At 50.5% G+C, this 21,758-nt stretch overlaps 1 protein-coding gene across 4 annotated transcripts in view; it reads right to left on the bottom strand.

Moving 5' to 3' along the window:
• Window positions 1-21,139, bottom strand: part of RALY (RALY heterogeneous nuclear ribonucleoprotein) — a 136,152-nt gene extending 115,013 nt beyond the window's left edge. The window contains exon 1 of one of the 4 annotated variants that reach the window (XM_059481016.1): window positions 21,035-21,139. The gene's annotated coding sequence lies outside the window, so the exon portion shown is untranslated. Of the gene's footprint in view, window positions 1-18,534; window positions 18,562-20,309; window positions 20,388-21,034 lie in introns of those variants that run through there. The other 3 variants (XM_059481015.1, XM_059481014.1, XM_059481017.1) reach the window with 3 other exon arrangements.
• Between the last annotated feature and the right edge of the window lie 619 nt (window positions 21,140-21,758).

Genomic DNA, 21,758 nt, shown 5'->3' with positions numbered 1-21,758 from the left:
TGCTGAATTCCAAGCAGCTCTGGGGTGAGCTGACAGGCAGCTGCTTAGCCATTAAAAGGGGGGAAAAAAAAACCTTCAACAACCAATTCTGATGAAGACATTCCAACCAAACAAATTATATTAAAAAAAAAGACACACACAAACCTTTCTGACTCATCTGGAAATGAGCAGCATTTTACCAGCAGCCTGTTTAGCCTAAAGGCTTAAATCACTTAGGTATGGTGTGTCTGTGGAGATTTTCATTAGAATTGACATTTTGACAACTGCAAAAAAACTCTACACAACCCTGCTCACAACATGACAGGCAGTTTAAAAATAATTATCAACCAGAGGACAAAGGCAGCCGGGGGAATGAAGTTTCACTCAAGTCTCTTCTTCCTAAAGATGGCATTTAGAAAATAATCAACCCTCCTTCCTTAATTAACACAAGATGCAAAAATAGCTCTGGATCTTCAGCATTACACATGAGCAGGAGCAGAAGGGACAGGGCTGCGAGCAGAGCTGCCCTCCATGGGCAGCAGGAGTGTCTGAGTGTGGGGGGATTTCATTCTTGGATTTCACATTGCAGGGACTGCTGGGTCAGAGAGCTGCTGGCTCTGGGGGTGGGCTCTCTTCACTATGGAAAACATCCAAAAGATCCCCAAGGGAAGAGGAAGCTCCTGGAAAACACAGATTATGTCAAAGCCAACCAGTCTGTGTCACAGACATCTTTTATGAAAAATCCTTTCCTCAGGATTTTTCCTCCTGAGAAGCTGAAAAGCCTCAGGAACAAAATGTAAACATTGATTATGTGCTGCTGTGGAATGCAACAGGTGCATCTGTGATTGGCCCATGTTGGATGTTTGTAATTAATGGCCAATCACAGTCAGCTGGCTTGGACAGAGAGCCAAGCTACAAACCTTTGTTATCATTCCTTCCTATTCTATTCTTAGCCAGCCTTCTGATGAAATCCTTTCTTCTATTCTTTTAGTATAGTTTTAATGTAATATATATCATAAAATAATAAATCAAGCCTTCTGAAACATGAAGTCAGATCCTCATCTCTTCCCTCATCCTCAGACCCCTGTGAACACGGTCACACACAGGGAGCACCCCAGGGTCTCTGTGCCATTCCCTGAAACACACAGCCTAAATCCCTGCAAGGAAACCTTTGGACAAGCCTGCAGAACACAAAGAACAGGACAAACCTGATTTTTTTTTTTTCTTTTTTAAAGGAATAATAAAGTCCACAGTTACTTCATGAGGTCAGCAAGGTTTCTTTTGAGCCATGTGGCCCAGGTGTGCCATCTGCCAGGACTCCTGCCCTGTCACAGCCCCATTTATCACAGAGCTCTCTCCTTCTATTATTGTGTATCAAAACAGCTGCAGTGAAACCAGAACTACTCCCAGCTCAGACCAGAATATCAGCAAGCCAAGCTCAGCTCATGAGGTGCAGAAGTGTTCTGGCATGGAAAAGCTGCATAGTGAAGAAAATCCTCCTGGTACAAGGAAAAAACCTCATTCTGTGGAACACTCCTGGCATCTCCCAAGAGATGTCACCATAAAGATCAAGAACTTGGCAAGTTGAACATAAACTGGACTGACAGAGAAACAGAGATGATAACTCAGGACATCTTCAAAAATTAGTAACTTAGAGCCCTGCTAGGGCTAAAGGGGCTCCAGGAGAGCTGGAGAGGGACTGGGGACAAGGGAGGGAGGGACAGGACACAGGGAATGGCTCCCACTGCCAGAGGGCAGGGATGGATGGGATATTGGGAATAAAGAATTGTTCCCTGGCAGGGCGGGCAGGCCCTGGCACAGGGTGCCCAGAGCAGCTGTGGCTGCCCCTGGATCCCTGGCAGTGCCCAAGGCCAGGCTGGATGGGGCTGGGAGCAGCCTGGGACAGTGGAAGGTGTCCCTGCCATGGCAGGGGTGGAACTGGATGGGCTTTAGGGCCCAAATCATCCTGGGATTTCCTCACAGACAGCACACAGTGGGATTAAACTGGAAGCAGGGATATGAGAATACCCATAAAGTCTCAAAGACCTCACGTGGAAGCACAGACACACTCTGCTCCCACAGAGAGCAGCTGAGGATGTATCCCCACAACACCCCAAGGCTCCTCAAACTCCATGATTTTTTAATGTATCTATGTTTTTTTGCATTATTCTGATTTTTTTTAGTACCTACCAGAATTACTTCCCTGTGCTGCCTTTCCAAGCTCATTGCTGCAATGGTGGATGAGCACACAGGAATTACAAACACTCACAACAAGGGAACCCTGAGGAACCACAAGGACTTCATTGGCTTTTGGGGCCTAAATCAGAATATAATTAAAAAAAAAACTCCCATACCATCATCAGATGCAAGGGTGCAGCACATGATTTTTAAGAGACCATCAGGAACCTGAAATTGCAGCACAAGTCTCTCCAAACATGCACTACAAGGTCACCAGCTCCCAGCATCTTCCAAGGTTTGGCAGTGTTTACTATTGGGTTCCTGACACTTGAGGCTCCTGAGATCAAGCAACATGGAAATCTTGAGGTTTTTGAGGTTTTTTTTTTCCCCCCTGTGCCTGGTGCTGGCCATCCTGCTGAAATAGCTGCAAGAATAAATCTTGAAAACAACATCCCTGGAGGAGGCCAGGCAGCAAAAGGTAGAGAGGAAAGAAAAGTGAAACACTCAAAAAATAATACAGTATCTGAAATCATGGGATCACTCATTCCAGGATATTTACCTTAGGACAGAAAACGGTAACAAAAACCCACCAAGAATGGAAAACCTATATATGGACAGCTAAAATTTACTGGAAGATATTTTACTCAGTGAATACCACAAACAGGAATGGGGCTTGGTTCAACATTTTAGCTGCTTGTGCCAGATGATTACCTGGAAATAGCTGCAATTCCACCAAGGGAAATGTGCATGGGACAGTCCAGATGTGCAGGGCTCCTGCTTGAGTCTAACAAAATGAGCCAGGTTGGAAAAGACCTTTGAGGTTGTCAGGAAAATTAATCCACAAACACCAGAGGTTTATGTCCAAAAAGGAGACAGAGGAGTCCTTTTGCTTTATTCCAATAAAGGGAGAGGCCATGGGGCATTCCCTTGGGGTCTCTCCAATTTTTGGAGGACTCAGCTTCCTTTTTATCCCAATTTCCAGCCACATTTCCCTTTTCTATTTCCCCATGGCTGAGGTACTTGAGAGGTTCAGACTTCCCAGAACACCTGATACTGAAGATTTCCCTCTAATGTGTAACCCTCCCTTTTAAATCTTATGGAATTTAGGGGTTTTTCTTCCCCATTGTTTGTTTCATCTTTCAATGTCTAATTTCATTTATCAGCAAACCTAAAGTTTATTTCTAAAAGCAAATATCTTTTTCCATTCATCAATCAGTGGAATCCTTCCCATTGTTTCTTTTATCTCCCAGTGCTGGTTTTATCTACCAGCAGACCCAGAGCTTGTTTGGAAAGACAAATCTGCTATTCCTCTCAAGATCATCAAGGTCAATCTACAACCCAACAGCTCCTCATCCAGTGAACCATGGCACTGAGTACCACATCCAGATTTTAAACACATCCAGGGATTTCTGTGTCCTGGGTTGTAAGGGATGTGTCTGTATTCTGTCCCCACCTGTCATAGCTGGGGCAGTTCTCTACTGTCCATGGGGCAGTTTTTTCTTTCTCTCTCCCACACCAACCCTCCCTCCAGGAGATCTGTGCTGTCCATGGCCACTGAGTGTCCCTGCAGGGCTGATCCAATCCCAGCATCCCATGGGGAGATGCTCCGCCCAGGGGAGGAGCCAAGCATTCCTACCTGGATCCAATCTGAGCCTGGCACAGCACAGCAGCCTTTGCCCCCTGCATTGCCAGAGGAGCAGCTTTCTGCTGCCCTGCATGGCCAGAGGGAGCCCAGGCCCATCTGCAGCAGCCCTGGAGCTGCAGAGGAAAACTCCCCCCTTGTGCAGGATCCCTGCTGCAGCAGAGCCACAGCTGGCACTGCAGGAGGGCTGAGCCCCCATGGCATGGGGCTGGGACACCCCCCTGACACACAGGGGACAGGGCCTGTGATCACTCTGGCAGGGTTGGTTTGTATTACTACATTTTTATTTTAAATTTTCCTAATAAAGAATTGTTATTCCTACTCCCGTATCTTTGCCTGAGAGCCCCTTAATTTCAAAATTATAATAATTTGGATGGAGGGGGTTTGCATTTTCTATTTCAGTGGAGGCTCCTGCCCTCCTCAGCACACACCTGTCTGTTCAAACCAGTGACTCACACCTGACTCCTGAGCCATCCCCAGCTCCCACCACTCACTCACCATGAAACCAGCACATTTCTTCCCCAAAAGGGGCACAAAAAGTGACTTCTCCCATCTCCTAAGCCCCTTCCCAAGGGGGAGGGTGTCACACAGGGCCACCAGCACTGACTGACAACTCCAGGGCTGCAGGAGCTCCCCACTGTCCCTGCAACCCAGATAAATGTAAAGTTTGGTCAAATTGCTTGGGCTGGCATGTTTTCTGCCTTCCTTTAAACCAAGTAACTCATGCTAATCTGCAGCTAAATCCCACCATCCCAGAGGCACTGCTGACATCAGTCAGGAATAATTCCCATTCCAAGGGACTAACCACATCCTATTGACAAAATTCAGTGTCACATTTTTATTTAAAGGAGTCTCAGGCTGTGCTGAACAAGCAGGAGACACCTTGTTTTGAGCATTATTTCAAGAATGGCCAGATCTGAGCTGCCCCCAGAGGAGCAGGCTGGTTCTGGCAGGGTCATGTATAAAACATCACCCAGCACTGCAGCTTCTGCAGCACACAGCTTTGAAGAGTTATTGTTTATGGATGGGGGATTTTAATAAACTGGAGCCAGCAGGGCACAAAGGATTCCCAGCTCCTGTGGCATTCCCAGGTGATTTATGAGCAAAATAATCCACAGAGGCAAATCAAAGCACAGCCTTGGTGGCATCCTGGGGTGGCAGCAGAGGGACAGGCAGCACTTCCCAGCTGAGAACAGAGATTCCAGCTCCTTTTTAACACTCCAAGATAATGGAGACAGCCTCAGCGGAGTGCTGGAGACCCTCAAGTTCCTCCTGGGCTCAGACCAGGGTGGTTTGCTGCTGAATCAGCAGCAGGGATGGACAAGGCTCCATGTGGAGAGTCTCCCTGCAGAACAGCTCTCTGGGCAGGCAGGTGAGGAACCCAGCCCAAAAGGGGCTCAATTCCACCTCAGTTCCCCCCAGCCTTGCACAAGGAGCAGCCAGACAGAAAATTATTGCAGAAGGTTAATAAATTCCTCTTAGAAAATGACAGAGGGCACACAGGGTGGTGGCAGGGTCGGGGACAGAGCTTGGCAGACTTCTGACAATCCCAGGACCTCTGTGGCCCTCATTGCTCCTCCTGAGTTGTCACACTTGGTTGTCACAAAAATCCTTGCAGCAGCTCACGCAGAGCTGATTTCATTCCAGCTGTGAGGAGGGAGAGAACAAGCAGGCTGCTGTTCTGGAAGCAAGCCCATCCCAAAATTCCAAAATGCAGAGCTGCTGCCTCCAGCTGTCACACCAACATCACTTCCCTGGCACCACGGGAGCAGCTGTGCCCCCTGGCACCCAGGCCCTGCACAGGGAGAGGCTCTCTGCTTCTTGGCATCCTCAGGGCAGGATCCCCAGCACCACCACAGCACTGGGACCAGTATGGAACTGGCTGCATGTGCTCCTCTGGAGAGATGTTCCCAAAGTGTCTGTGCCTTCCAAACACCTGAGCTTTGCTGTATTTGGCTACTGAGACCTTCCAGGTCTTTGTCAGGAGAAAGGCAGCCCCAAGAGCTGAAGAGCCAGTCCTTCACAAGGCCACTTCTCCATAGATGGAGGTCCTGCTGAATGCAAAATCCTCTTTACCTCTGAACTTTCAGGAGGGAAACCTCCTCAAAGCACTGAACTCAGCCTTTAGCCCATCTTCTCCCACTGAGGTTACATCAAATTAACAAAGGCCTTGATGAGCTGCTGGGAGGCTCGGCCAGGCTCACTCCCCTTGAGGCACAAACTTCCCCCAAACCTTGCTCAGAAGGACTTTCTGCCATGAAAATGTTTGAGATTCATTTTTCTGGCCAAAGCAGTAATTTCACTTCTGCTCTCAAAGCAGAGAATGGCACAGGATCCTTTCTTCCTCCCTCCCTTTTTTAATCTCTAAAAATAAGGAGTTTACACCCTGCTTTTAAACTCAACTCAGGAGAAAACTGCAAAATACTCGAGCAAAATACTGTTTGCTTTACAAACAGAACAGCTGAGAGACCCCCAAGAGCTGAGGGACTCCACTCATGAACTCACCAGAACCCAGAGCACAGCAAACAGCAAATTCACCCCTGCTCTGCTCTCTGCCTCCACTTCAAATCCCCAGGGTCCCCCCTCCATCCCCTGCCCAAAACAAGCCCAGATCTCCTGCTGGGACTCCTGACTCACCAGCACATTTCCCTTTTAAAGGTCAAAACAAATGTGTTGTGGCAATGGGGATTTCATTAGCTCCCTCTTAGTTGCAGTTGATCAGCAGGAGTTTAAGAGATTGGTTGCACTCTGGAGCTCCCCTAACAAGGCTCTCTCCATCTTCTTAGGGAAGGAGGGAAGGAGCAGCCATGGGAAACGTCTCATCCCTGCATCTGTGGCTGAGCACAGCAATTAGCAAGGTGCTGTCAGCAGCAGAGCTGCACTGGGATGTGCTCACACTCATTTACACACCCAGAAACAGGAGTGCAGCTGGGATCCTTGTAGAGCAGAACAAGCAATTTTCAATTAGTCCAATTTCCCCTCAAGTGTTCCAACACTGCTCATTTCCATGAAGCTTTGATCAACTCTGTGAATTCCAAGTCCATTTCCTCCCACTGGAAGCCAGCTCCAACCCAAGAGCAATGCTTCCAAATCCATGGGTCAGTCACAACCAGATTTGTCTTGGGACAGAAAAGGGTAACAAAATCCCCACCAAGAATGGAAGACTTCTATATGGACAGCAAAAACTTACTGACAGATATTTTACTCAGTGAATAGCACAAACAGGAATGAGGTTTGGTTCCACCAGGGGCTGCTCATTGTCCCAAGCTCCTCAGTGAGTGCCCATCCAGCTACTTCAGGACACAGCTTCCCATCCCATGTGGAGTCTCCTGGAAAGCTGTCAGCTCCTGTAGACAATCTCTCCTTTGCTGAATCCTCCTTTGTTGCAGATGCTGCTCATTTTCAGAGGAGGAGGTGGCAGCTGGAGCCCTTCTTTCAGTTCAAATGTTTCTTGGTAAGACTTGTGGAGCAGGCAGAACAATTTGAACGCTGGAAGAATCTTCCACCCTGGGTTGCATAAGGACATCCACACATCCATCTTCATCTGCTCTGATCCCCCTTGGCCACTGCTCCAATTGTGGTGGCTTCCAAGGTCAGCTCAGCTCAGGAAAAGTAATGTGGGCAGCAGAGCCACTTCCCTCTTCACATTTAAATGAACCTCAGGTCCTCTGTTGATCTGTTTTTAATGGATGTTCAGGGACCCGTTTTCAAGTTCCCCGTCCAAAGAAGCCCCTTCTGTGAAAGTTCCCACATCCCTCACAGAACCCCAGGACTGAAGATAGAAGGAACTCCCAACATGTCCAAACCAGCCAGACTGGCTCAGCTCTCCTGTCCCCTGGGCTGGGATCAGCCTGAGGAGATGAGAGGACCCTGCTGAGTGGCAGATCAGCAGAACAGTGTCCCTCATCCCTGCTGGCTTCACCCCAGTGGAGCATCTCCCACAAAACCACACACACCTGGATCTGAGGCAGTGCCCATGAGCAAGGGGAGACTCTCAGCTGCCCTACAAGGTGTTAGATCAGGTCCCTAACCCGCTCCTGGGCATGACAGGCTGCCTGTTTCCAACTCATTTTCTCCTCCACCACTGCCAGTCAGAAGAGGTCAAGGAATCCCAGAGCAGGAGTGGCTGGGGGGAGGAGAGGGGAGGAAAAGGCATCTGCATGTGAAGAAATACAGCAAGAGCAGCACGGGCTGCAGAGATTAGGGAACAGGCTTTTCAGTGGGAGCAGAGCACAAGGCAGCTGCTGGAAGCAGGGCAGGGAAGCATTTAGCATTTCCAGCTGCAAGGCTAATCTGCTATGACACCGAACCCAGCCTGGATCCGCAGCCCCGATAAATCTTTCATCAATAAAGCTCTTTGTCACCAAGCTGGAGCACACCAGGAAGGCAGCAAACTCCACCTGCACACACAGCCCCTGGGGGGGCCTCCCTGAGGACATTTCTCATGGAGGCAGCATGTGAATTTTGTGATCCTCCCTCGCTGGCTGCAGCGAGGAAACGCTGTCAAGTTGAGTCTTCGTAAAGAAGCAACTCCACATCTGACCTACATAGAGTGCACAGATGTGAGTAGCCTCGCACAGCACGCCACAGATTTTTTTTTTTTTAATGCAGAAAAAAATTCAACACCACCTGCTTTGCCTGGGAACGTGCAGGAACAAAAGGCAGCTGTGCACAGGAGTGCTGCACCAGGATTCTGCTGGGAATTCAGGAGCAGCACGTCCATCTCTTTTTGTTTAAATACATTTGACAGGATTGCCCATCCCTGAAAGTGTTCAAGGCCAGGCTGGACAGGGATTGGAGCAAGCTGGGATAGTGGAAGGTGTCCCTGTCCATGGCAGGGAGTAGAAAGGGATGTTCATTAAGATCCCTCCAACCCAAACTGTACAGACATCTTTTATGGAAAATCCTTTCCTTAGGATTTTTCCTCCTGAGAAGCTCAGAGGCCTCAGGAACAAAATGTAAACATTGATTATATGCGGCTGTGGAATGCAACAGGTGCATCTGTGATTGGCCCATGTTGGATGTTTGTAATTAATGGCCAATCATAGCCCAGCTGGCTGCGACAGAGAGTCCAAGCCACAAACCTTTGTTATCATTCCTTCCTATTCTATTCTTAGCCAGCCGTCTGATGAAATCCTTTCTTCTATTCTTTTAGTATAGTTTTAATATAATATATATCATAAAATAATAAATCAGCCTTCTGAAACATGGAGTCAGATCCTGGTCTCTTCCCTCATCCAAGAACCCCTGTGAACACCGTCACACCCAAACCACTGTAGGATTCTGTGATTTCCAAAACTGGGACTCAGCTTTTACTCCCAGGACTGGCAGCCCTGTAAGCTTGGGCAGGAGTGTGAAGGATTGCCATCCATCCATCCATCCATCCATCCATCCATCAGGGATCCTCACAGGATCATTCATGGCACCAGCACAGGGACAGAGCCCTGGGGCTGCTGCATCAGGGCACAACCACAGCAATGCTGCAAAACCTCCTCACCTGAGATGAGCTGCACACTCCTGCAGGTGACCTGGCCAAGTCCAAGCCCATTAGGAGAGGGTGAGATCAGGCTCTTCTCTCAGGGAACAAGCAAGAGGAGGAAACAGCCTGAAGCTGTGCCAGGGGAAGTTTAGATTGGATATCAGGGAAAATATCTTTGCTAAAGAGTGGTCAGGCATTGGAGCAGTGGCTCAGTCACTGGAAGTGTTCAGAAACCATGTGGATGTGGCACCTGGGGACGTGGGTTAGAGGCAGACACAGTGCTGGGTTAACAGTTACACTCCATGGTCTTAGAGGTCTTTTCCAGCCTCAGTGATTCTGTAATTTCAGGTGTCTGTTACCTCTCAGAGTTTAACCCTGAGACAAAAAAGGTCAGAAATCAGTTGATGCAGCAATAGCAAACAGGTGCTGAGGGCAGACTGGCCAAGGAGGCTGCTCAGAGCAGGGCCAGCTCCTCAACCCAACACCAAGCCTGGCAAAAACAGCAGCTATGAGTGAAATCCCACATGCCAGGCATTGCCCAGAGTCCAGTCCCTCAGAGAGCATCAGCTGTGCCAGGGCAAAGCCCCAGGAGATCAGCTGTGCCAGGGCAAAGCCCCAGGCACGGGGTGGCAATGGGCAGGAGCAGCAGCCTGGGATGGAGCACCTGCCCCTGGCTGGGGCTGGTCAGGGACCTGCAGGGTCTGGGGGACACCAGAGCAGCACAGGAACGTCCCAGAGAGGGGCTGGGAGCTGGGCCTGGCTGTGCTCCCAGCCCTGCTCTGCTGCCCAAGGTCAGCCCATGTCACATGCCCTCCTACCTGCTTTATATTTAGAGCATCGAGGCCAGAGCTTCATTTACCTCCCTGCTGGCAAGGGCAAATGGCAGCACTGGATACCAATCCTACAGACTGCTCAGATTTGGTTAAATATTTTTTGGGGGGTGGGAGTACAAAGCAAATCTAGAGGGTGGGAAGTCCATCAATACCTCCTGGTTGTCTTTATTCTCACTAGGTAACTTTGAGCAAGCAAAATTTGAGGGATGAACAAGAATTCAAGGAGTGATCACAGCACCAAAGGGACACTTGGACAATGCTCTCAGGCACAGGGTGGGATAGCTGGAGTGTCCAGGAGTTGGACTCAATCCTTGTTGGTCCCTTCCAGCTCAGGGTATTTCAAAATTCTAACAAAATAAATTAATTGGTTTGCATCAATTTTATCAGCTGGTCTATTTGCTATGGAGATTCCTCTTGCTCAAGACTGTGACACAGAGTAAAATAAGTTGACAAGCTTCAGGGTAAGGAAAAAAAAAATAAAATCCAAACTTATTGCCTGATTTAACCTGGAAATGTATAAAGCAGTCACTGGCAGCACAAGTCCTGGCTGCCTGCACCTCAGCAGCATCAGCCTGTCTGGTACTAACAGGGAAAACAATTCCAGCATGGGCTGAGGGCACCTACTTCCAAAACCACTTTATTTTAACAAAAACTCAGTGGATCTAAAGGCTGTTTCCCATCACTGCACAAAGCTTTCTCTCTCACATCACTGTCACATTACTGCAGATTGTGGAGATGCTCAGGAATGCTCCCCTCCTGTTACAACCCAGGAAAGAATTTAAAATTTACTGTATTTATAAGATTGCTGGTCTGCTTTGCCCAACTGCATTTTGCCCCAGGATATGGCACCCACCCAGCCTGAGCAGCCTGTTAAAGTGGCTCATCCTCTTTTTGGGGACTTGGAGAGAAAAGGCTGTGTGTAAACATGCAATATTTACTCCCCAACACGCTGCAGTTTGGCAGCCCAGCTGTGCAGACTTGGGGCAAGCCATGAATTACTCACATCACTGAGTGGGTAAAAGCCTCTGACTCACTGAGCCAGAACCCCCTGCACCAGTGCCTCACAACAAAGTACAAAATGTAGATGTTGATGCTACATAGAAGGCTAAAATCTATTAACTCTGAGGTCACACTGCTTTTCCCCCCTCTTGCAAACCAGGGGTTGAAAAGGCAGAGAGCATCAGCACACAGAAGGGGATGGGGACATGGAATCTGCAAATTGAACTGCAGGAGTAGACTGGAATGAGATGACCCTTAAGGTCCCTTCCAACCCAGACCAGTCTCTGACTCTGTGATATGATAAATGATGATAAAAGCAATAAATGCAGACACCAGCCTGGATCACAACCCCACACAGAGCTCAGGCTGCTGCAGCCCCTTCACTGAGCCCAGCTCCTCAGCCCAAGCCCTGCAGGACGTCCTCTCACCAGGAATTAAGGGGATTGTGCATGTAAACAACCCGCTCCCTTCCAGCTCTGCCTGGGAGGGAGGCTGGTGTGACATGGTACCAATTAAATGTTAACAACACCACAAAAAACTGGGTCTGCATAAAGGAGCACCAGAAACCTGCTCCAAATGATTGATTAAACCTTCCTGCCTGTTCAGCTGTAGCTCTGGGCTTTTCCATGCTGAATTAACCACCTCTGCTGTCTGCTGCCTGTTTGACACAGAATAAATGTTCTGCTGTTAGCCAGTCCTTCTTTTTTTTTTTTTTTTTTTTTTTCCCAGATCTCAGTGCTCAAATGGCAAAGGAAGAGATCCAAAAGTTGCTTTTCCAAACTTCCCTGCCAGCAGTTGCCAGTGTCAGGCATCACCTCAGCTCTGCACCCCATTGTCTGAACAGCATCACCCCACGGAGCCCCCCAGCCCTTCCCTAGGGAGCAGCAAGGAGAAAGATCCCAGTGCTGCAATAAGGGGAGAAAAAGTCATTTTTAAACAGGATCCTGCTCTTCAAACACAACACTGCCTTGAAATTAGGTTGCACTTTGGCTTTTATCTTCCCTGGAATCCCTGCTGCTCTGCAGGCTGGGCTGGAAGATGAATCCAGGAGAACTGGGCAAAAACATGGGAGCAGCTGATTTATACTTTGGCTGAAAGAGCTTTAATTCTCCCAGCCCATACACATAGCCCGTTCATTTGGGGGGGAAAGGTAATTTAAAATATCTTTCCTAATGTCTGCTGGCAGAACAAAGATGAAGGACTGGAAGAGATGATCAATGTTTAAGGCCATCTTCAAAGCCATTTGGGGAGCTGCTGAAGATAAACAAGCAATTGGGGCCCAGGAGCCAGGCTAAAAGCTGACAGAGAAATTGCTTTTTTTCCAAGGCAAACAGAAGGCAAGGAATGGCTCAGTTCAGAGAGGCTGCGCTCTCCCCCTCGTAATACGAGCAGGGCAAGAGACCAAATTTAATTTCTTCCTCACAACAAGTTTAATTAAATCATCTAAGCCCTCCCTGCCTGTCTCCTGCCACGAGGTGTGGCTGTGCTCACAGAAGGCATCAGCAAGCTCGGCATTATTCCCATGGAAATGCTGTTTGTGCTGCAGTCAAATGGCTGGGGAGCCCAGCTGCAGGGAAGCACTGGAAAACATCTCCTCATGAACAGGAAAACACCCAAACCCCACCTGGGACGTGCAGAATTACCTGCACAGCTTTCCTGCCAGGCGAAATTCCCAAGGGGTTTTTCTCCTCACCCTCACCTGTGCCCTGAGGGTGCCACCAGAGGGGGCAGGATGGACACTGGATGCAGGGCTGCAGCTGCACCAAGGATTTTTCATCTTGAACTGAAAATTCATAGCCAGATCCTTGACTTTGGGCAAGGGATGGAGGGACAGGACACAGGGAATGGCTTCCTACTGCCAGAGGGCAGGGATGGATGGGATATTGGGAATGAGGAACTGTTCCCTGTGATGATGCTGAAGCCCTGGCACAGGGTGCCCAGAGCAGCTGTGGCTGCCCCTGGATCCCTGGCAGTGCCCAAGGCCAGGCTGGACGGAGCTTGGAGCACCCTGGGATGGTGGCAGGTGTCCCTGTGTGGCAAACATCTTCTATGAAAAATCCTTTTCTTGGTATTTTTCTTCTTGAGAAGCTGGGAGGCCTCAGGAACAAAATGTAAACATTGATTATCTGCTGCTGCAGAATGCAACAGGTGGATCTGTGATTGGCCCATGTTGGTTGTTTCTAATTAGTGACCAATCACAGTCAGCTGGCTGCAACAGAGAGCTGAGCCACAAACGTTTATTATCATTCCTTCCTATTCTATTCTTATTATTTATTTATTATTCTGTTATTATTTATTTACTATTCTGTTCATCTTTCTGATGAAATCCTTTTTTCTATTCTTTTAGTACAATTTTAATGTAATATATATCATAAAATAATAAATCAGCCTTCTGAAACATGCAGTCAGATCCTCACCTCTTCCCTCATCCAAGAACCCCTGTGAACATCCCTGCCTTCCCTCCCTGGATGGGCTTTAGGGTCCCTTCCAACCCAAACCATTCTGGGATTCTCTCAGAGTCATCACAGAGGTGAGGTTTTATTGGCCTGTTGAAATGTGTGAATGTAAGAGCTGCACTCTTTGGAGCAGAAGTTAAAAAATTATAAATAAAAACAGTAAGTTTAAATTACTAGAAGAGCTCAAGAGGATTTCTGCCATGCTTACAGCTTTTACCAACTCCAGAAGGAGCTTCAGGAGCTGTAAGAGCTCCAAGCATTGCAGACTGCTGCAGCACCAACAAAAATCCCTGTTTTCCAGCAGGCACAGCCCCAGGGACGGGAACCAGGAGCTGCTGAGCCACCAAACCCCTCCAGTGCTGCCCCTCAGCAGGAGCACAGCTCAGGCCAGGCAGCACCACCAGCTCTGCAAGGGCTGTCCCGCAGCAAACACCCAGATTTTTGCTAGGTTTGAAAAAGAATTATGTCTGAGCACCTGCAGTTTTCTACACAGGGGCCACAGGCTGGGCCAGAAGAGTCACCCTGAAGGCCTGGCAAGGGGAGGGTGTCACTGGAGGGCAGGTGAAAGGCAGCCGTGGGCACTGAGGGCACTGAAAGCACAGCTGCCCTGGGCAGAGCTGGCACAGCCAGGGCTCCCCACATCCTCCCAAAGGAACTCCTTCCCTCACTAATGCTCCCAAGACACTTTTCCAAAAGAAAGTCTGCTAAAGACAGAAGGGCAGCACGAGATTTAGACTAACCAAGACAGCAAGAGCTTTGATGGGGAGACCTACAACCACGTTCTCTGCCCACTGTGACCTATGCCAGCCTAGGCCGAACTCAGGAATTCACACATTAAAATGAACACTAATGGTTCCAAAACAGTGTCAATTGCCACATTCTCAACACCTCGTGCAGAAATCGTCTCCTGTTAAGTGCCAGCAGGCAGAGCACCAGGGGAAGGCTCCCCACACCCTTCCAAAGGAACTCCTTCCCTGACTAATGCTCCCGAGACACTTTTCCACAAGAAAGTTTGCCAAAGACAGAAGGACAGCACAAGATTTAGACTAATAAAGACATCAAGAGCTTTGGTGGGGGGGGGGACCTGCCCACCTCCTCTGTCCACTGTGACCTTTGCCAGCCCATCGGAACTCACGAGTTCACACGTTAAAATAAACACCAATGGTTCCACATTGCCACCTTTTCCTCAACACCTTCTCTTGCAGAAATTCTCCTGTTAAGTGCCAGCAGGCAGAGCACCAGGGGAAGGCTCCCCACACCCTTCCAAAGGAACTTCCCTCACTAATGCTCCCGAGACACTTTTCCACAAGAAAGTTTGCCAAAGACAGAAGGGCAGCACAAGATTTAGACTAATAAAGACATCAAGAGCTTTGGTGGAGAGACCTGCAACCACCTTCTCTGTCTACCTTTTGCCAGCCCATCCTGACCTCAAGAATTCACACATTAAAATGAACACAAACTGTGCCCATTGCCACCTTTCCTTCAACATCTTCTATTGCAGAAATTGTCTCCTGTTAAAGTGCCAGCAGGGGAAGGATGTTGTCCCTCCCAGGGAGGTGGGACACAGCAGGAATGGAGCTGCACCGCCTCAGTTATTCCTCCTGCTCTCACTTTTAACCCGGCCATTCTCATTCTGCCGGCAGTAGCAAGCTGAAAATGAGTTCACATTCATTCCCAGCGCGGCTGTATTTGTTGAAATGTAAGCTGCTTGCAAAAGCATCATCAGATAAAGCCCTGGCACTTCTCAGCTCCTTTTGTTTGGTACCATCTCCACACGGAGGTGATGCTGCAGATACCACCAGGGAGTCACTGAATTCACACACACAGCCCAGAGATGCCCATCTATTTACCTTACTCTTGGTAGAAACAAACCCTAGCGACCTGGCATTGTGTTTTCTATTTTAAACCAGATCTTTAGGAGCAAATTAAAAAAACAAAAAACAACCCAAAAAACCAGTTGTGCAACATCACTGGCAAAGTCTATGGCTGTTTAGGAAAGGAAATATTCTGCTGCAGGCGCAGGGATGCTCCTGGAACAGAGCTCAGCATCCTGCTGGGCACATCCTGCCAGGCAGCTCTGGCACCAGGGGGGAAGGAGAAGTCCAGAAGCCCTGAGATCAACTGGGGACCTTCCCTGCAAAGGCCAAGTCTTGCCTCAGATCACCAGCACTACTTGCTCTACACCTTTGCAATACATTCTCAAGTCTTGCTTTAAAAACACAATCAAATATTGTGATTGTAGGTGCCAGGCTGAGCTGCAGCTCAGAGGTGCCCCTGCAGAGGCTCCATCCAGTGCCACATCCCTTGGTGCTGGGCAGCCCCGGGCCAGCAGGACAAGCAGCATTGTTTGGGTGTTACACAAGAGCCAAAAGGGTGACTCAGGCTGCCCTTATAGCCCTTCCCGGGCATCCAGAGCCAGGGCTGAGGAATCTGCTGCCCCCAGGGCCAGGGGGGCTGCAGGGACACCTCCTGCCCAGGTGAGACAGCCCTGGCACTGCACCTGCAGCACATTTTCAGACAAAACCGACTCTCCTTTCATTTAAGGACAAGCAGCCATTCCAACACTCTCAGGATTTCACCTTTCTCTACCAAGGAGCATCTCGCTGGGAGCTCACAGCACTCCAGACTGCAGCCAGCAGACTCTTCCACATCCATGCTCCAGCATCATCTGTTCCATCCTGCACAATATTCCCCCAGCTCGGGCTCTGCAGGAGCAGCTCCTCTGTTTGCCCACAGCTTGGCAACACCAGGATGCTCCTCCTGATTGTTTCAGGCTGCAAAAGCCCCAAGAAAAGCTTTGGATTCACTATGTGCGTGCAGACCGGCCTCTGGAAAAGGAAACAGCCTTGGCTTTGGTATTTCCAGCATCTCAAACACCAAACTAGACACAGACAGATGTTAATTCTGCAGAACACCCATCTAAGTCAATCCCTGCCCGGTATCACCTCAATTCTGCCTTTTCTAATGCACCTACAGTTAATTTTCTATTGGAGATGGAGCTGGCAGACCCTCTCATTAAATACACACTTTCAGGTGAGACCCCCCCAGGCACTGTTACTCACTGGAATTAAACAGGTACACCAGGACTGGTGGTAAAAATAAAAATAGCCCCAGCTCTGGGCACGCCGGGGAAGGCAGCAGCCTTCTGTGCACAGCAGCAAAATCAACTTAATCACAAATGACAACTTCTGAAAGCCTTTACTTTGGATTCATCCTTGGCATTTTTCTAGGCCAGCTTGAAAACAAAAGCTTTGTCTTCTTAAAATGCAATTGCCTGAGGCACCTCTAAAAAAAGTGACATAACTCAGGTTTGAAAAATGCCTCCTGGGTTTCAGATCCTCCTAAGAGCCTCTTTACTATTCAGCTTGATTCAGATTACCCAGATCAGCATGAACTCTACAGATTTAGCCCCAGCTACCAGCACAGGTATAAAATGCACACATTTAGGATTATATTTTTAAACTATATGATTAAAGCTCTACAGTTATGAAAAAAGAACTTGTTATTGATCTGAATGGTTGCTCCCTTCCTTTTCTCCAGCAGGTTTATAAACACTCTCTGATGACAGTTTATTCTGAATTTCACTCTATTCAGTTTCTTCCAGATTTTTTTTTCCCCCAGCCTGTTTTTCTTGCTGGGTATTTTCAACCTTTCCATCACAAACCTCAAGCTGTGAGAAGAATGAGCAACTTGTTTTGGAATCACAATTTGAGCCTAAAATTTGATTCTTGTTTCTTCTCCCCTGCATAAACCTTTTTTATTTCAGTAATTTTACGAGCAGTGACTCTGTGCTTCTGCAAATCCAGGAGCATAGCCCTGTGCCAGTAACTTGATGGGAGGGGGCTAGGAAGGAAAAGCTGCAATTTTGTGAGACAGACACAGCTACTTCCAGTGCCTACAATTAACACCTTGGATAAATCCACAGTACCTTTAGCATATCACAGATTTTTAAACCCATAGGCTGTTTTCTTTGAGCAGATACAAATTTATTGCTAGGTCTGAAAATTCCTTATGCAGCCACCAGTGAAGAAGTTAAATCAAAAGGAGTTTTGTTGTTTTCACTGAATGATTTGGGACACAGAGAGCTGTAAGCTGTCTTGGTGATGGCAACACGTTAGAGTCTTTTTCTGAATGATCAAGTCCCATCACTTACTCCACATAAACTGTTCTCTGTCGAGAGCTTTAATCCTCTCTTTTCAATCCCTAAATAAAACATCCTCCCCAAACGGACTGTCTATTATCAGCCATTTCTAAAGAAAGTGGCTCTTAAGAGACACACCTCTTTCTGCTTTGCCGTTCTCCTGAAATCCATCTCCAACATCAGCCTGACAGAAGTGAAACAGCAGCAATCTTCCCCAGCTCAGAGAGCTGGAGGAGTGTCTGAACACCCTCCCCTCTCCAAGGAAGCTTTCACACGCGGCCAAAACCACAGAAAGGCTTCCAGGAACGGCAGCAATAAACCTTGTGACAAGCTGTCAGCCAGAGCCGGCAGCCCAGGAAGATGCTCCAGGGTCAGGGTCACACATCTGAGGTTCTGCTTGTGGAACTGCTCCTCAGCTCCCATCCCTGCATCCCAGAGCTCACCTGAAAGCCAGGCTCCTTCCCTGTCCTTTACAACAATGCAAAGAGCCCAAATCCCAACAAACAGCAGGATACAGGGCAAAATGAGCATCCCAGGACTGACTTGGAAACCAGTCAGAATCCTTCCCTGTCCTTTAGAACAGTGCAAACAGCCCAAATCCCAACAAACAGCAGGGAAAAAGAGCTCACCTGGAAGCCAGGCTCCTTCCCTGTCCTTTACAACAATGCAAAGAGCCCAAATCCCAACAAACAGCAGAATAAAGGACGGGGCAAAATGAGCATCCCGGAGCTCACCTGGAAGCCAGGCTCCCTCTCTGACCTTTAGAACAATGCAAAGAGCCCAAATACCAACAAACAGCAGAACAAAATTACCATCCCTGAGCTCACCTAGAAGCCAAGCTCCTTCCCTGTGCTTTAGAACAACACAGAGAGCCCAAATTTCAACAAACAGCAGAATACAGGACAGGGCAAAGGGAAAGCGGCACCTCCAATTCGCTGCTGAAGGGAGACCCGGAGCGGAGGCATCTGTGTGAGAGCTCTGCCCTCCTCCCGCAGCAGGGGCAGTCCGGAGGGGCAGGGACACAGCCCGGCCCTGCTGGCCCGATGACAGCCAAGGAAAACACGTTCAGCCAGGGCACTGAGCTCCAGGGCCAATGCCAAGGGCTGGTGCTGGCCCTGCCAGCTCGGGGAGGGCGGCAGCAGGGTCCGACCCGCGGTGCCACCGCCGTCCCTCCCTCCCCGCCCGGCCATCGGCCACCACACGGATTTACTGCTGGGGAAGGACAGCAGGTTCCTCAATAGGAAATAAAAGAGTCTTTTCTCCTGGCCCTGAATGTCAGCCCAAGCCAGCCGCGATGCCACTGAGTTCAGTCTCCTCAGAGCCGGAGCAGCCGCTGCGCTGAGGGCAGGCCCCCGAGCCCCACAGCTCGGGCTGGTTCCCGGCCAAAACCGGGAGAAATACACTCTGAAGTGGTGGAGTCACCATCCATGGAGGAATTTAAGAGAGGTGTAGAAGTGGCACTTGGGGACGTGGTTTAGTGATGGGCTTGGCAATGCTGGACTCGATCTTAGCGGGCTTTTCCAACCTAAGTAATTCTGGGATTCTGTGCTGAAGCATTGCAGTACAACTGCGATGGGCTGTTCCTGCAGGTGGGCTCTTGCTCTTCAGGAACAAGAAGAGCAGTCAGAAAACAGTCAGAAAATAAAGGTGCACATCCAGTTTGCTGTCCAGTTAGACAGAAAATAAAGGTGCACATCCAGTTTGCTGTCCAGTTTATGTCCCTGCTGTCCAAAGAGAATCAGCCGCCGGACACCCTGCCAAAGCCACGGCCAGATCTGACTGTTTCACACTCACCAAAGCTGCTCTGGAGCAAGAGCCGGAGTTTCACACATCACCTCAAATCAACAGAATCATTAAGGTTAATAAAGACCTCAGAAATCATCAGGTTCCAACCTCTGACCGAGTCACCCCGTGCCAATTAAAACGGCCGAGTGTCACATCTGCTAATTTTTAACATTTCCAAGGATAGTGACTCCACCACTTCCCCCGGGAGCCTGTTCCCACATACAGCTCCCGACAGACACCAGCAGCCCCGACACAATCGCGACAGAGAAGCTCCGGCGGTGCCGGCACCGCGCGCTGGAGCCCGCAGGGCTCCGCTCGGACCCGCGGGGAGCGGCGCGGCTCAGCGCCGCTCGGGCTCGGTATTCCGCCTGTTTTCTCGCTACGAAGCCGCTCCCGCTGCCCGAGGCCCCGCTGGCAGAGCAGCCGAGCATCTCCGGTCTGCAGGAGGCACGAAGTACCCCGCGACCGTGCGGTCACACCGCGGACATCCCTGCCAAGCGCCCGGGACCCGCGCAGGGCTCAGCCCCGGAGCCATCGCCGCCCCGGCGGGGTCGGACCCACCCGGCAGCCGCTTCTAGGCGCGGCACTTCCCCATCCCGTAAAATGAGGAAGACGTGCATCAGGGGCGGAAAAACCTAACCATACACAAGAAAACCGATAGGGAAAGTGGAGACTGAAAAGGAAAAAAAAATAATAAAGCAGCACTAAGTCACTGTGCCACTAGCAAGGGGAGCCTGCGCTACCAGCACGGACCGCACGCTCCGGCTGGTGGGAGCAGCACCCCGCAGCAGCCGGGGAAAGGGGCGGCAGCACTCACCGGGTAGTCGGTGCCGGGCAGGTCGGTGCCGTGCGGACGGAGGGCCCGGCCCGTCCCGCTTCGCCCGCGGGAGCCGCCGGCTCAGTGCCGCGCACCGCCCCGCGCCGCGGCTCCTTCCCGCCGACCGTACCACGGCTCCGAGCCGGGGGGGACCCACGCGCCGCGGAGCGCCCACCCCTCTGCCCACCGCCCGCTCTCGCTGCTACCGCGGCGCAGCCTGTACCGATCCGCCCTCACGGGGCAGTGCCGGGCAGGCCGCTCCGCCGGGGCTCGGCCTGGGGCAGCGCCGCTTGCCGCGCACGGCCCGCTCCCTCCCGCTCCGCTGCCCGCGCGGTGGAAGAGTCCAGAGCAGGGCGGGCGCGGGCGGGGCCGGGCGCGCGGGGCTGCTCCGGGCGCGGGTCCCCGTGAGGGAGCGGCGGGGCGGCCCTGGCCGGGCTCGGCTGCGCTCGGGGCTCTCGGTGTCCGCTCTCGGTGTCCGGCCCTGGCCCTGCACCGCGGCCCGGGAGCTGCGGAGCAGCCGCTCTCAGCGCTCGCAGCGGCACCGCTCTTTGCCTACCCCCGGTTCACCGGAGCCGCAGCCGAAGTTCACACCCGCCGAGCGCGCAGCGGAGCCACGGGTCGAGCGCGGAGCTCTGGCCCGGCCGCTCTTCCCCAGGGGCTCTCGGTAACAGCGCGATGCTCAGCTCGGCTGCTCCATTCTGTATCCGCCTGCTCCTGGCACTCACCGGGAAGGAAGCGGTTCCTTTGGGAAAATGATGTTTCCTGACCGAAATTAACGCCCGGCATTTCGCCGCTGTTTAAAGGCGAGGGAAGGCCGGGCTGAGCGCCCCGGCGCTAGAGGGACCGGCACACACGGAGCCGTGCAGGGACAGCATCGCTCGGAGGTGGCACACGGGTTCCACAGCTCACGGCAGCGGGGTCCGGGTGACATCAATGCAAATAATTTCATGCAGCTGCTCTCAACAGCGTGCTAGGGAAGGGCAGGAGCTCAGCACCGGGAGCGAGCCATCAGAGAGGCATAAATCACAATCGCCGTCAAGTCCAACCATTATCCCGGCGCTGCCAAGCTCACCACTAACCCATGTCCCCAAGTGCCACATCCTCACAGCTTTTAAACCCTCCTGGGCAGCTGTGCTGGGGTTGGACAACATTTTCAGTGAAGAAATTTATCCCTGTTACATGCCTGGGATAGTGCAACAGAACAAATCAATCAAAGCAAATCCCCCACAAGTTTTCCCCACTCATCCCAACAGAATTATAGTGGCATTTAAGCAATCAGTTACACAAAACTGTCTGACACAGTGCTGGTTGCTGATGGGACTGTTGAGGGGCTCAGAAGGTACCTCTGAAGGTTGGGTAAAGAACCCTCAGTAAGGTGAACTCTCCTGTCAGCATCAAGATGTCTCTGGCTGTGAGCTGGAGGCAAGAGCTTGCTACCTACCAACCCAA

This window comes from Ammospiza nelsoni, chromosome 12, assembly GCF_027579445.1.
Source record: "Ammospiza nelsoni isolate bAmmNel1 chromosome 12, bAmmNel1.pri, whole genome shotgun sequence".
Classification (NCBI taxonomy): Eukaryota; Metazoa; Chordata; class Aves; order Passeriformes; family Passerellidae; genus Ammospiza; species Ammospiza nelsoni.
This window is presented reverse-complemented; position numbering and strand designations above follow the sequence as displayed.